Consider the following 15,418-nt stretch of genomic DNA (forward strand, 5'->3'; position numbering starts at 1 on the left):
CAGGCTGGAGTGCAGCGGTGCGATCTCTGCTCATTGCAACTTCCGCCTCCTGGGTTCAAGTGATTCTCCTGCTTCAGCCTCCCAAGTAACTGGGACTACAGATGCATGCCACCATGCCCAGTTTTTTTTTTTTTATTCTTTAAAGTATAGACAGGGTTTCACCATGTTGGCCAGGATGGTCTCAATCTCCTGACCTTGAGATCCGCCCGCATCGGTCTCCCAAAGTGCTGGGACTACAGGCATGACTCACTGTACCTGGCCGTCTTTTGCTTTTTTAAAAAAAAATTATTTCAATTTTTATTTTAGATTCAGGGAACACATGGGCAGGTTTGTTAGCTGGGTATACTAGGTTTGTGATGCTGAGGTTTGGGGTACAGGTGATCCCCTCACTCAGGTAGTCAGCAGAGTACCCAGTAGGTAGTTTTCAGCTCTTGCTCCCCACCCTACCTCCCCAGTGTCTACTGTTCCCATGTGTTCTTGGGTATTACTGTTTTCAAGTTTTTTTCTTTACATGAAGCCACTGAAAGCAAACGTATGTCATACTTATAGGTTACTTTGTACATTTATCATTCTATTAATGAATGTCTTAATTAATTAAGCAGTATATTAAGGCCATAAACTAAGTCACTATCTCATATCAAAGGACTATTATTATTCAATTATCTAAAAAATTCATTTTAATGGGTTACGTTACAGGGTTGAGGTCAGCCTACAGACACAAAATAGGTTAATTAAAATATTTTTTTCAGATCAGCTTTTAATTTTTTCACTGGAATAGGATTTGGAGGTGGGGATACTAAATGTGGCAGGGTTCAACAAATTTACAGTTTATCAAAAGGTTCTTAAAGAACACAATGATAGCATATACTTTAATTCTTAGAGCACAAACCTTTATATCGATGGTCACAGAAAAATACTGTAATGCTTTAAACAAAAGTTTTAAAATACATCAATGATGCAAGTTTCAAACAAAATGTAGTGATCTACATGTACTTAACTGTCCTTTCATCAAGCTTTTAGAAACGCAATCAGTCTTCACTGTCTGAGCAAATGAGTTTTAGTTTCTTCATGGTCCTCCATCTGTCTTTTAACATGACACTTGTCCGGTTGTTGAATTTATAATGCAACAGTATTTTAGACCAGTTTCCCTCTCCAAATTTCCTCACGCCAGATCTCAAATTCTTGTCTTCTTCCCAAAGCCATGCCTGTCTTTTTCTAGCTCGATGTTTTTCAGGAGTCACCGGTTGACTTTCTGAAACAGGTATTCTACTTTCAGTGGCTCTTCTGCTTTCTTTTTTCTTTTTTGCACTTTGAAGAGTTCCTACTCTTCTTTCTTTACTAAGTTCTTGTTGCTGGGTTCCATGCTTCAAGTTAGATAAGAGAAGATTCTTGTGAGACCTCAATAAGGATACTGTACCCTCTGAGGATTCAGTTACCGCAGACTGTTTGTCACTAACACTTTTTCTTGTATCCAAATTAGCTTCAGTTTCCATTTCAACATCATTACCATTAGGTTTATCTTGAGAAGTTATTGTTCTTGCTCTTTTACTTTCTACTACTTTTGCTGCTGCCTTCTTTAGAAAGGTTGATGATTTTTCAATTAGCACATAATTCACATAACTCTTAATTTTCCCCATCATGTGGTTGTAACTGAAGTGTTGAAAAACAGAATGGTATGTATCTTTCTGAGAGATTATCATAAGCAATTTCCTTTTTAAAGGCGCGTAAGAATTTGGATCACCAAATATTCTTTCAAAGACTTACTCTGCTTCTTTAAAGTTCCCGTTTTCCATACAAACAGCTATAGCCTGAACTTCAATTAAATTCTGTATTTCTTCGTGAAGTTTGTCATGTTCCTTTTCAATCGAACCCCAAATCATCAGGGCTGATTTCAAGGGTGTAATTCGTTCATCATTTTCAAACTGTGCATCAAGGTTTTTTCCTGCTGCAATTCTTGTCAAAAACTGACATATATATATATACAGTTCTCAACTGATAAGCTGTTAGACTGGATAGTCCATGAATAATAGCCTCGGCGCTGTCGCGGGTCTGGCGAAAGTCCTCGGAGCGGCCGTCGCGGAAAGCTCGGCAAAGAGAGAGGCAGAGGAAATCGAGCATCCAGCCAGCAGCCACAGCCTCCGCCTCGGCCACAAGGCCCGCATCCTCCTCCTCCTCTGGAGCTCCCAACTGCACCTGGCACTCGAACCGTTCCTGGCAGTCGAACTGCTCCTCGTCGTTTCTCTCCGTTTCTGCTACCCGCTCCTCGGTAGCGTCGGCATCCCTACCATCAGCACAGCCCCGGGGACTCGGAGCAGCTGAGGAGGCGTCCTCCCTGGATAAATGTCTTACTTGAATTATTTCTTTTCTCTATATGGTTATATTACAAATGATATACAGTTAGGATCACTGGTTTCTGTTTATATTCCATTTCAGGCTTTGCTTTCATCCCTTTTTAATTCTTTTTTGAAAATTCAAAGCATTTACTTAATTCAAAATCCACATTATATAAAAAGGTATAGAGGAGTTCTGCTTCCATCCCTAGTCCCTTTACCCCTTATACTCATATCCCAGTTTCATTATTTATTTATCCTCTCCTTTCCCTCCTCCCTTTTTTCTTACAAAAGTATTTACCTTTTTGACCCCATAAGTTAGATTATATACATTCTTTCATGCCTTTCTTTATCACCTAACAGAAGAGCCTAGAAATGTCCTAAATCTATTTCCAGAAGTAGTCCTCTTTTTTTTCACACCTACATAATAATTCATTGTGTAGATGTATCATAATTTTTTTAACCAGTCTCTTAGGGGTGGATATTTGGGTTGCTTCCAATGTTTTGCTTTAACAAATAATGCTGCAATGAACAATAAGAGAGATACCTTTGTAGGGTGTAACAGTGAAGTGTGAGAGTGCCTGTTTTCACACAGCCTGATGAACTTTATGTTTTCCGCCTTTTACATATTGCCAATATGATAGGTCCTTGGGTGTTTCTGAGATATCACAAACTCAATGCTGAAATCCCTGCTGGAAATGGATTCACAGTGCTGAATTTCAGCAAGGATTATGAAACAGTGGGAACTTTCATATATTTTTCATGAGAGCGTACACTGGTGGAAAACTCTGGCGTATGTACTAAAGTTGAATGTGTGCATATTCTGTGACCCAGCCACCAGAAGTGCATATGTGCGTGCATCTAATGACATGTCTTAGAAGCATTTTTGGGTAATTGCTTTAAACTGGAAACAACCCTAATGTCCATTAACAGTAGGATGGATTAAAAAAGTTTATTCGGACAACCGAATACTATGTAACAATGAAAATGAATAAACTACAGCTGTAGACTATGCTGATAAACTTCACAAACATAACAGTAAAAGACAGTAAAAGACAGAATAGTGAGTAAAAGAAGAGAAAACACACATACTTCATTATTTCATTTATATAAGGCTCATAACAGGAAAAACTAATATCTGATGTTAAAAGTCACAACAGGGAAGAGGAAAGGAATAGAGCTTAGCAGGGAGTACAACTGGGGCCTTCTGGGGCACTGGTAACAGTTCTATTTCTTGACTTTGGTAGTGGTTTTATGCATGGTTTTGCTTTGTAATATTTAATTTCACTGTACATATATTGCTATGTATTTTTAAATATATGCGTATTTCATTTTTTAAAAAATATGCAAACCACTCATTTTAGAGTTGAAACAACCAGACCTCAGATAAATAAAGTGTGTTGCTGAGGTCAGCAGACCCAGGACTTATATCCAGGTTTCCTGATTCGCTAGCTCCCTTGGCTTTAAGAGGTTAGTTAACCAGGTACCCTTACATGTGGATCTTTTTGCCCAGGCTGAAGCACAATGGCATGATCTCAGCTCACTGCAAATCCACCTCCCAGGTTCAAGTGATTCTCCTGCCTCAGCCTCCCGAGTAGCTTGGATTACAGGTGCCAGCCACCACGCCTGACTAATTTTTGTATTTTTAGTAGAGGCGGGGTTTCACCATCTTGACCAGGCTGGTCTCAAACTCCTGACCTCAGGTGATCCACCCACTTTGGCCTCCCAAATTGTTGGGATTACAGGTGTGGGCCACTGCACCAGGCACATGTAGATCTTAAAGGTGCCATTTCTTTGGTTGCAAGGTTAACAGTGTCCATTAGACAAAAATGTGGTTATTAGCAATGCTTAAACATATATGACAATCTTTTTACCCAGCTATTTCACCTTTTGTGAAATGTATCCCAAATGGAGATAGTAGTGGCCCTGTCTATACAGGTCATGTGCTGTGATTAACAATGTTTTGGTCAACAATGGGCTGCATATAAGACAGTAGCCTCATAAGATTATAACAGTTGCCCTATACAGGTATACTATTTTAAAATCTTTCATACCATATTTTATTGTACCTTTGCTATTTTTAGATATGTTTAGATATACAGATAATTACCATTGTTAAACTGCCTACAGTATTCAGTACAGTAATAGGCTGTGCAGGTTTGTAGCCTAGGAAAACAGGTCATACTATATAGCCTAGGTGTGTAGTAGATTATATCTAGGTTTGTGTAAGTACATTCTATGATGTTCAAACAATGATGAAATTGCTTAATGATGCATTTCTCAGAATGTATCCCTGTTGTTAAGTAACACATGACTGTGTGTATGTACATACAAACAGACACACACACACGTATGTATGTATATATGAAGCCTAAAGTGACCTAAAACTATTATATAGACCATAAGGTAATAAGTATGATTATGCAGAAACATGGAGTAATTTTTAAAATGAGTGATTAATAAAAATGTACCAAGTCATAAAATTCCAAGTACACTGAAAAAAATATCTATCAATCACACTAAATAGATGATTTGAAGAAATAAAAATAATTCTTAAATTAGGGAAGCAGGGATAAGTTTTTTTCTAGTAGTAGTGGGCGGATCACTTGAGGTTAGGAGTTTGAGACCAGCCTGGCCAACATAGTGAAACCCCATCTCTATTAAAAATTCAAAAAATTATCCAGGCATTGTGGTACACATCTGTAGTTCCAGCTACTTGAGGGGCTGAGGCACTAGAATCATTTGAAACTGGGAGGCAGAGGTTGCAGTGAGCCCACATCGCCCCACTGCACTCCAGCATGGGTAACAGTGAGACTCTCTCAAAAAATAAATATATAAAATAAAAATATCTTTTGATATCACTTCAAAATAGAGTTAAACTGCATTTTTAAATAAAGCTTTTTAATGCTATTATTTTAAAAAGCATGATGTGTTAGGGACTTCTAACTCAGAGATGTATCTGTTCTTGTTCCTCACTTCCTCTTTTCCCTCTTGCTTTATCCCCACTCCCCACCCCCACCTTCCTACTGTTCATTAAAACACCATTGAATCTCTTAGTTCTGATTCTGTTCCTTGTACTCCTTCTCTCATTCATTCATTTATTTATAGATCGTCATCACACATTTATTAAGGGTTGGCTTCTGCACTTCAGAACTTGAATGTTATACCTTTATTTGGGACTAGGGCAGAGACTGTTTGCCTACTAAGTAAGTATTCTCTCCTTTTTAATCAAATAACCATTACAATTTCTATCTTGTACGCTGGCACCTGAAATGAATATTACATTTCCCAGTTACCTTTGTAGCAAAGTGTGGTCATGCGACTAAATTCTGGCTAACTAGATGTAAGAATTTGTGCATTCTCAGAAGGCTCCTTGAAAAATGCTGACTTAGCCAGAAGAGTCTGTATTTTTGCCCTTTCTGCTGACTAGAATGCACAACTGGTGGCCAGTGCTTCAGCGGCCAAGAGAAGCTGTATATGAGGACAGTCACAAGGTGAAAGGGACCTAGATCCCTGATGATTCTGTAGAGCAAAATAACAACCTCAAACTGTCTACCTTTGGACCTTATTTTCATAAGCTGTTAGTAATAGCTACTCATAAATTCTGATATAGGGTGTTTATGCTTTGACTCCCTACTAGGGTTTTCTTGCCCTTTTTAAAAAATGTGACCCCATCACCTCTAATTGAACCCACTGTCTCTGCTTCCTCCCTGCAAGAACAAATATCTGGGAAATACCTTTAGTGGGGACAGGGTGAAGACTTATAAAGAAATGATGCTTATGTGGTAGAAAAAATGTAGGTGATCAGAAAAAAAGGGACAATGGATAAAAGAAAAAAGAGAGGTGAATATAAGGAGGAAAAAGTGCAAAAAAAGAGAAAGAGAGGAGGCACAAGTTGCATTGCATCAGGTGGTTCAACAGACATTCGGCAAATTATAATGTTCAAAATACTATATCATCATCCCGGTGTCTTAAGTGTCCATAGCTTGATTTACCCTTCAAGGGTGTCACATTTGGAGGTTTAAGCCCTCTCTCAGAAACATAGAGGAAGTTCAAGGTCTGTTCACTTGTAGGTATTTGGCTAATTATATGAAAATTATAGCTCCATTATTGACTGATAGTAGGATTAGACTCAACAAAAATGATAGCTAATGTCCTCAGAGTCACTCAGTCCCTAAAATAAATTAACATCCACATGGAAGCCATGCTAAAGAAGAATATCTCTCTAGTTCATCTATCCTAGGGTATACTGTCCTCTTGTCATTTATGGCCTTCCCTGCTTTGAGCCTTGCTACCTGTCTTCTAATCCAGTCAAGTTTCTAGTTATCTTTTTATTTGCATCACACTCCACTTTGTTTTGGTATCTCAGAATTGCTCTCGAGGTTTAGCCCATCTTATTCTGCACTCGCTAAAATAAAGATACCTGAACAAGGAGCACTTCCTCTTGGGTCTATCCTACCTGGTTGTGTAGTGTACAGTGGCATCAGCAATTTATAGAACACAGTCTAGAAAGGATCTTCCTCTGACTCTCATTGCAGCCCGGTGTATGCCTGGGTCAGCATCACAGGCTCCCTCCTTGCATAAGGAGACCAGTGCCTCCTTGAGTACTAGCATTTTCCAATATCTCCATAAAGGGATTGCTCTTTTCTTTCTCAGGAAGCAATATATTATTTTCAGAAGGCAAACCCAATTGTCATCAAGTTAACTGAAAGCACATAGGGTAAGAGTCCAACAGGGTCACTAACATTTCACCCAAGCCCATTTTGGTGACACATTTAGTGATACTGCTACACAACCTCCAGGAGGTTCAGCATTCAGAAAGCTTGTTTATTCTAACTGAGGTTATGGTAAGACATATGTAAAATCTGGTTAGTATAAGGCCAGCACGGTGGCTCACACCTGTAATCCCAGCACTTTGGGAGACCAAGGTGGACAGATTATGAGGTAAACAGGCAATTTACAGAATGGGAGAAAAATTTGCATTATGCCTCTGACAAAGGACTAATATCCGGAATCTGCAGGGAACTAAAACAACTCAACAAAAAAAAAAAAAAAAAAAAAAAAAAAAAAAAAAAAAAAAAAAAAAAAACAAACACAAAAACAGTAAGAAAAAAAGACCCCATTAAAAAGTGGGCAAAGGACAGGAACCAACATTTCTCAAAAGAAGACATCCAAGCAGGCAACAAACGTGAAATACTACATAGCCACAAAAAAGAACGAAATCATGCCCTGTGCAACAACATGGATGAAGCTGGAGGCCATTATCCTGAGCGAAATAAATCAGAAACAAAATCAAATACCACATGTTCTCATTTGTAAGTGGGAGCTAAACAATCGGGACATATGGACATAAAGATGGAAACAACAGATACTGGGGACTACAAACTGGGGGCAGGGGTTGGGACAGGAGTGAGGGCTGACAGATTACTCCTTTGGTACAATGGTCACTATTTGGGTAATGAGTACACTAGAAGACAAACACCATTTTGCAATATATTCATGTAATAAAACTGCACATGTACCTTCTGAATCCAAAGTAAAATAAAATGATTAAAAACTAAAAAGTAAAATAAACCTAAGAAGACATTAAAAAAAAAAAATCTGGTTGGGGAAACAACAAAGACGGCATTCTGGGTGTAAAGGGGCAGAAATGGAGGAACGCGGAATGGAAGCTTCAGTGTACACAGGGTGGCTGGGGAAAGTGAGGTCAATATAATTGGAGTACACAGCTCATGTAGGGTAACATAGAAAAAATATCTGAACTGCTGGGACCAATTTGTGAAGGAGACTATTGAATGTCAGGCTGAGGAATGAAATGTAGAAACACGATGGCTTTCACAAAAATCACTTAATTGTAGAAGGTGGGAGGAGTCTTAGACAGATTATACATCTAATCCCATAATTTACAGATGAGGAATCTAAGGCCCAAGAAAGTGTAGGCAACTTGCCCAAGGCCACACAGTAGCTTAGTGGATAACAGAACCTGGTACTCTTTCCTCCCCTTCACTCATCATCATCTCCCTCTGAAGCAATTTCTCAGATAAATTATTAAGGTGTTAATCACAACACCTTTCTTTCTTTCTTTCTTTTTGAGACAGAGTCTTGCTCTATCGCCAAGCTGGAGTGCAGTGGCACAATCTTGGCTCACTGCAACCTCTGCCTCCCAGGAAAAAAACTGAATAGCTACAAACCCCTTGGTGAAAAACATGATATAGTATCATCAAAACTCATGGGAAAAAAAACTGAATAGCTGCAAATCTCTATACCAAACTACAAATGTCTAGAAAATACAGGTAATAAAGATGCATGTTAAACCATACCTTTGGGTACAATCCACAAAAATGCAAATAATAGGAAACTCTACCACACAATTTAAAAGGAGAATCTATAGAACAAATGAGAGCAAAAAACATATTTTTAAAAGTAAAACTATATTTTTGATAATGAAAATATAAAATAGAACAAAGAAGTGATGACCATAAAAGTCAGAATGTGGTTGATTTTCATTTTAAAAGGGAAGATTTTATTATTGAGCTGGGGCAATTGATGGGCTTCTAGGTCAGCTGACAAAATTTTATCTCTCACTGATGGTTAAAGGGTGTTTACCTCTGATTAAAGTTCACCATTTTAAGATCTTTTTTCTTTTATGTTACCTGTGTTTTATTTTATGACACAAAGGCTAATGCAGAATAAAAGAAGTTATGGTGCATGGTTCATGTTCTGCACAAAGCCTCCTCCCCATCCTCCTCTCTTGACACTGAGCACCCAGAGCAACCAGCAGCCCCAGGACTCCTGGCAGGGCTACCTCACTTCTGAGTGTGCATCCAGCTGCACATCGCTGGAGACAATGTCCACGTCTATTCCTTGAGGCCTGGACGATTGTGCATGTGTGAGAACCTCTCTAGTGCATTTAGCTTTTTGAAATGACATTTGTCCAGTAGTGAAATTGCTAATAGGATATATTTCTCTTTACTATATTGGATGTTGTAAATATTTGACATATTTGTGGCTACCCAAAATATTTGGGGCACCCTTTCTATAGCTGTGACTTTTCCCCACTATAACTCCTGCCTCTTTAAAGTAGGTGCTAGAAAAACTCATTTTTAAACTTCCCCTGAAGATGGTGAGCAGGCATGTAACAGATTTTGCTAATAAGACATATTCATGAAAAAGGTCAGTTTAGAAGAGAGCACTGTGAGGATGGGGACACTGTGCAGAATTCTGTAAATGAGTGTAGCAGTGTGAGCATGTTAAGAACTTTTAGAAGCAAAATTGACCAAGATCGATGCTGTAGTGCCCTGTGTTTCGTGCTCATATTGAAAATGATGATAATGATCCGCTGTCATGGGATTGCTTGTATGATCAGTCTGGGAGTAAAATTTGGGCATTTTTCCTGACTACATAATTCTAGCGTTTCCTGGCCTTTCAGGAGACTCTAAATCAACTGATATTCTTTAATAAATTCTTTTACTATTTCATCCGTAGAGTGGATTCTGATGTTTACAACTAAGAATTCTAATGGACACATTTAGTTATTCTCAGTCCTTCTCATCTCACGGTATGTAAGTAAGTGATAATTGTATAACAAACTGGGATTGATGTATAAAGCTGCTTGTGGCTGAAAGCAACCAGAACTATAGCTATTCACTTCCCTTGGTCTTTCATGGCCACTCTAAGGAGATCAGTATCTCAGCAACACACCTGTCACGCATTCATAGCCCAACTATGTGCCACGATGTGCTAGTTGGAAATCTGTGCACTAGATATTGCTAAATTACTATCAACTTAATACTTCTTCTAGAAGCGTGTGAGAGTTCTTGCTGGACAACATTCTCTTCGACTTTTTTTTTTTTTTTTGAGACGGAGTCTGGCTCTGTCGCTCAGGCTGGAGCTCTTCAACTTTTGATATCACTGGACTTTAAAACTTACTCCAGTCTTATTGGTATAATTTTATATACGATTTTTTAAATTTGCATTTTCTATTACTAGTGAGAATCTTCCAATTTGTATTTCCTTATTTGTTAATTGCAGGTTTCATATCGTTGTACACTTTCCTCTTAGACTGTTGGTCTTTTTATTATTGACTTATAAAAAGGTCTTTATATATCCTTGATATTTAGGATTCTTCACTTGCCTGGGTTGCTTTGAAGGCTGCAGGAGTATCTGTAGTAATTATACATTCATAATTTTGTATTCTATTTTTCAAGAGGGTCCACCAGATTATATAGGATTCAGATTCTATAAAACCTGGATCCATCTCTGACATCCCAGTTTGAGGCCCGTCTCTCTGTTTTGCTTGTGATGTCTTCTGAGGCACAAAAGATTTTATGATTAATTTATTTTTATTTTTATTTTTATTTATTTATTTATTTTTTTGAGACGAAGTTTCACTCTTGTTACCCAGGCTGGAGTGCAATGGCGCGATCTCAGCTCACCGCAATCTCCGCCTCCTGGGTTCAGGCAATTCTCCTGCCTCAGCCTCCTGAGTTGCTGGGATTACAGGCACGCGCCAGCAGGCCCAGCTGATTTTTTGTATTTTTAGTAGAGACAGGGTTTCACCATGTTGACCAGGATGGTCTCGATCTCTTGACCTCGTGATCCACCCGCCTTGGCCTCCCAAAGTGCTGGGATTACAGGCGTGAGCCACCGCGCCTGGCCTTATTTTTATTTTTACATGGATTGTACTATTTGGATATTAAGAAAAAATTTTCTAACCCTGGAAGATTAAAATATTACACTTTCCTTCAAATAATTTAAAATTGTGTTTTTATATACTAATATTTTACATTTAGGATAGATTTTTGGAGAGGTATGATATCAGACAGTGATTCAGTTTTATTTGCATTTTTCTGCATGAATACTCAATTTTCTCACACTTGTTATTGAATAATTCATTTTTCTGCATTAATCCTCTGGCCTATTTATTTATAAATAAAAGTATTTTTTCTTTTGGTTCTTTGTTCTATTCTGTTTGTCTGGTTGTCCATCTATGACTACAGTTGAACAAGGGTATATCAAGAGGCAACTAAGTGAACCATCTGAGCTTCATATATGTTCATCCCTGACCTCACTATGTAAAAACAGCTCTAGCTTCTCTTCTGATCCCTGGACACAAGGATTCCAAAATGCCTTTTTTAAATTGTACTTTAAGTTCTGGGGTACATGTACAGATCTTGCAGGATTGTTGTACAGGTACACACATGCCATGGTGGTTTGTTGTCTCCATCCCCCCGTCACCTACATCAGGCATTTCTCCCATTGTTACCTCTCCCCAACCTCCCTGCCACCACTGTCCCTCCCCTAGCCCCCCAACCCCCAACATACCCCAGTGTGCTAATGGGCTTCTTGCTATATCTCCTGACAAGAGTGCATTGCCTTTGAGACTACGAGTCTAACTTTGCCAAGCTCAGAATTGTGGGGATGGGAAACACAAGTTCCCTAGTGCTTCACTGGAAGTGATGATTAATGGGGCCATCATGCTTCCACGTTTTGATTTCTGGACTCACATTTTCTTCCTATTGGAGACACAGCACCATTTAGGAGCTCTAATTCAGTGGTACACACATTGCATCCTGAAGAATGCCGTATTACCTCTGAGCTGGTGCTGCAGCTGTGCTGTCAGCAAGCCAGTTCAACTCTCTGTCAGACCAGGTGCTCCTACATGACGTGGTCTGGAATAGGACCAGTGAGTCTCATCATTATGGACTTGCTGGAAGTGGGTCTCCTAGACAGTTTGTATGGTCACACACTAGCTTTTTTGAGATTCCATGCATGTGAACCCAAATATCCCTAGAAAGTGGTCTTGACTGAGGCTATATAAACAGGAATGTTAAACCCATACCAGGAATAGGTGTCTATTCCTGTGAGAACAAACATTGGCCTGCCTATGGTAGAATGGGTCTATTATCATCAACCTGCCAAGTGGCTGACTGGTCTCCTTGAGGAATAGAGCTATGGAAAGCCTTAGCATTGGTAACTGCTGCTGGCACTTTGGACATTTACAGGCAGCACCTGTTATTTCTGCTTTAGTATATGGGAGTTTACTCTGTTCCACCCTTGTGTAGTCTCGTAGTCTCTCTCTCTGCCACCTCAGCCACTCTATTCACATGTCCATTGTGCCAGTTTTAGCATAGTTAGTGATAAAAACTGATGAATGTCAACTGGCCACGACTTTTCTCCTAACGGATGCTTTCTGGTAGATGCCATGGTGTTTTAGCACCCTTCACTTTGGGGCTAAGCTACCTCATCACTTTTTTACAGTTTTTACATTTGACAAAATTAATTCATAGTAATGATAAAAATCCCAAAGAACAATAACAAAACTCTTGTGACTATAGCCAGATGTCAGACTAAAAAGTTAAAAGTCCATTGTAGCTAGCTAGCTTTCTTTTTCTTTCTTTCTCTTTTCTCTTTCTTTCTTCCTTTCTCTTTCTTTCTTTCTCTGTCTCTTTCTGTCTTTCTATCTTTCTTTCTCTTTCCCTCTGTCTCTCTTTCTTTCTCTCTCTCCTTCCTTCCTTCCTTCCTTCCTTCCTTCCTTCCTTCCTTCCTTTCTTTCTTTCTTTCTTTCTTTCTTTCTTTTTCTTTCTTTCTTTCTTTTTCTTTTTTCCCTTTCTTTCTTTTCTTCTTTCTTTTCTTTTTTCTCCTTCTTTCTTTCTTTCTTTTTCTTTCTTTCTTTTCTTTTTTCTTTCTTCTTTTTCTTTCTTTCTTTCTTTCTTTCTTTCTTTCTTTCTTTCTTTCTTTCTTTCTTTCTTTTCTTTCCTTCTTTCTTTCTTTCCTCTCTCTCTCTCTTTCTTTCTTTCTTTCTTTTTCTTTCATCTTTCTTTTGCTTATTTGAAGTGATCACCCTCAGCCTCTTTATTGTTCATTCTTTTCTTCTGATTATATGCCTTAAGCAGCAGTCTCATGGCCCGGCTATGTGCTCCCATAGGGATATCTACAGTGCTGTGCTGGTCAGGCCCCCTGTCTGCCCCTCCATCCTTGCTGGTTGTTGTGATAATTGCAGCCTCTTGGTTTCTGGTCCTTATGCTCTACCACCTTACTTCACATTTCCATTGCCAGCCAATGGGAAGCTCTAGAACAAAGGTTCCTCACTAGAGAGGTCCCAGGTATGGGAGAAATTGGCAGGCCCTGATATCTCTGCCATCTTCAGTCTTTGGTTTGGAGCTCCCTGGCATGAGGTTGGCTTCATACAGAATGCTGTGGCAGATCTCCAAGGCTGTTACAGTTAGAGACTGTTAGGTCTACTAACCCAGACTACCCCTGGCACTTGGAGCAGTACCTTGCACATAGAAGGCAGTCAATAAATCTGTGTTGGCTTAATGGTCAAAATAACAAGAGATGCAAACACACGCATATGAAACTAATCAACTAAGGTTGGCCTTATTAGCTTTGCGTGTTTGAAATTTTTTCTTAATATGCTGTATTCCTTCAGCACTTTTGTTTCAGCCCCAGAGATGCACCAGCCTCTGGCAAATACAGCTTCTAACTGGCCATCACTATAAAGTGTTCCTAGTTCATTTTGTAAGAAGATTAACCGGGTTTTAAAAGTTATTTTCCTCCTGTTATCTCCAAAAGGCAAGGAGGACCCGTAAATATACTAATTTCCCCTCTATTTTATGGTTGCTTTATGAATTTATGGTGGTATATTAATTTATATGTACTCTTCTGAAATCAGCTGTAGAGCTGAACATTATTGCATTCTAGAGATGGCATAATCTACATCTATATAGGCTTTGAGTCTGTGCATAACACAGAGAATCTTAATAAATATTTGTTGGAAAAAAAGGATCTGCTGCCAGAATTCAATTCAAAACTTTACCAGATGGTTCTCATCTTATTCTTTGAGGCTGGGAATCTTGCCTTCACATAACCTACCATTTATTGCATTAGAACTTGCGGTATATTGGAATACGGTGGTGAATCTAGGAACAGTAGGGGTTAATGAAGAACTGGATTTCTAGTGAAAATAAAAGCCCCAAGGCCCTACTGGGATTCGAACCCAGGATCTCCTGTTTACAAGACAGGCGCTTTAACCAACTAAGCCATAGAGCCCACAGGTGCAGGAAAGCTGGCTATTGGACCTATTCCTGCTTTTAAATAAAATATTCTTGGCATGTCATCTCTGCATTCTAGAACAGTTTGCTGTGAGAAAAGACGCAAACGCCAAAAATACGTTTGGCTTACTTAGTAAGATGCACTGCGGAACTAACACAAGCGGACAAAGTTTCGGGCAGTTTAAATATTAGTACCATTAATCCTTCAATTAGTCCAAGGATAACCACAAGTAAAAGTCAAGGCTACTCGCTTTTTCCAAATGTGATAAAGTCTCCTAAAAGCAACATTTTCAGGCACTACTCCTTATCATTTTAATGATTCGTTGTTCGCACGTCCTGGAGGGGTGGGTGTCTAACAAAGGAACTCCACAGGAGACTTGTAGATAACCGAGTTGGGGCATGTGGTGTTCTGACAGTCAGGTGCACTCAGGAGGCAGCGATTTGGAGGGCAGAGGACCGGAGCGTCAACCCCGTCCCAGTATGAGCATCGCTCTAGAGATTGCCTTCTGGGCTTATTTTTCTTTAGACTTGGTCTCAGCACTTTCTCAGAACCAGGCAGCTTCTCTTTTATAATATCTTACTTCTCTGGACTGCACTTGTCAAGACAGGGGAATCGGTTTGAATGTGTCTCTGGGTTTGGAAAGGTTAGGGATTACATTTAGGGCTAATTAAAGAAAACTTCCGAACGTACTCTGGAATCTCAATCTTGTTTCTAAAATGGATTATTTGAGCAATTAATTCTGAAGTTGCTACCAAGATTTATAATTACGGAGCTGAGGATGAAAATTAGAAATCACCTCCATTTCTTTGCCACAAAAGCAATAAGGAAAATTATTGGGTTTAGATTGGGATTCCTTTGGATGACTAGATAAATTTTAGGGAGAACTGATATCTTGACAACATTGAAACTTTTAATCCATACGCATAACACTCCATTTGTTCTTTTATTAAATTTATTCCAATAAATTTGATTTTCATGAGATTATAAATTATACTTAAATTTTTTATTTCTACTTTTTTTTTTTTTTTTTTTTT

The 15,418-nt window shown here is 38.9% G+C and overlaps 1 non-coding gene and 1 pseudogene across 2 annotated transcripts in view; both read right to left on the reverse strand.

The window, feature by feature from the left end:
• Positions 1 to 654: 654 nt before the first annotated feature.
• Positions 655 to 15,418, reverse strand: part of LOC108296056 — a 34,302-nt pseudogene continuing 19,538 nt past the window's right edge. The window contains exon 5 of the transcript XR_005198320.1: positions 655 to 2,367. The product of XR_005198320.1 is annotated as a telomeric repeat-binding factor 1-like (transcript). The remainder of the gene's footprint in view (positions 2,368 to 15,418) is intronic.
• Positions 14,308 to 14,381, reverse strand: TRNAT-UGU. Its single transcript has one exon. It is a non-coding gene; the product is annotated as a tRNA-Thr (tRNA).

This window comes from Cebus imitator, unplaced genomic scaffold (assembly GCF_001604975.1).
Source record: "Cebus imitator isolate Cc_AM_T3 unplaced genomic scaffold, Cebus_imitator-1.0 Scaffold681, whole genome shotgun sequence".
NCBI lineage: Eukaryota > Metazoa > Chordata > Mammalia > Primates > Cebidae > Cebus > Cebus imitator.